The sequence below is a fragment of the Bison bison genome, unplaced genomic scaffold (assembly GCF_000754665.1).
Source record: "Bison bison bison isolate TAMUID 2011002044 unplaced genomic scaffold, Bison_UMD1.0 scf7180017856726, whole genome shotgun sequence".
NCBI classification, from domain to species: Eukaryota; Metazoa; Chordata; class Mammalia; order Artiodactyla; family Bovidae; genus Bison; species Bison bison.
This window is the reverse complement of record NW_011487299.1, coordinates 3,747-4,371: the sequence shown is the minus strand read 5'-3', so window position 1 is coordinate 4,371 and position 625 is coordinate 3,747. Positions and strand designations below refer to the sequence as shown.

The 625-nt window shown below is 65.1% G+C and overlaps 1 long non-coding RNA gene across 1 annotated transcript; it reads right to left on the bottom strand.

Annotated features, from left to right (window-relative positions):
- Nucleotides 1–43: 43 nt before the first annotated feature.
- On the bottom strand, nt 44–619 carry LOC105002832. The gene is made up of 3 exons (XR_827033.1): nt 530–619; nt 294–359; nt 44–117 (listed from the first exon to the last, which is right to left on the bottom strand). It is a non-coding gene; the product is annotated as an uncharacterized LOC105002832 (long non-coding RNA).
- Between the last annotated feature and the right edge of the window lie 6 nt (nt 620–625).

The window sequence follows — 625 nt, the reverse complement described above, 5'->3', positions numbered from 1 at the left end:
GCCCCGCAGCCGCAGAAGCCCCCAGGCCCTCACTTGGCAGCCAGGCCAGGCCCTCACCTCGGGATCACCGATGGCTGAGTCGAATCCTGCGGAGACTAGGACCAGCTCAGGGTCGAACTGCAGGCAAGGCCCGGTGGGAAGGGGCAGAAAAGAAGCTGGAGCAGAGGCAGAGGAGAGGCCCCTCCAGAGAGACCCTCCTAACCCCCAAGAGTCCTGTTCCACTGTGGTGGGGAGAGGGGAGCTCTGGGTACCGAATTCCCCTCCCCTCCTGCCTCCACCCCACTGAGAGTCACCTCAAAGGCCAGGGGCAGCAGCACATGCAGGAAGGCAGCCACGTAGTCAGCATTTCCCATCCCGACCTGCAGCCAAGGAACGTCAGAGCAGCCCTGCCAGGGACGACTACAGGGTCTTCAGCCCCAGGCCCAGCTTCTGGGGATGGTTCTGGCCAGACGCCCTGGGCTACACACGGGTTAGGGGAACATAGGCTGGGTAATACCTGGGGGGCGGTTCGGGGCGGGGGGGCCAGTACCTGGTTCCAAGGCAGGTTGACAGTGAAGCCGAGGCCCCTTCCCCGCCCGACAGCGTCAGCGTCTGACTCCCGCAGACACGGCCAGAAGTGCCCGTG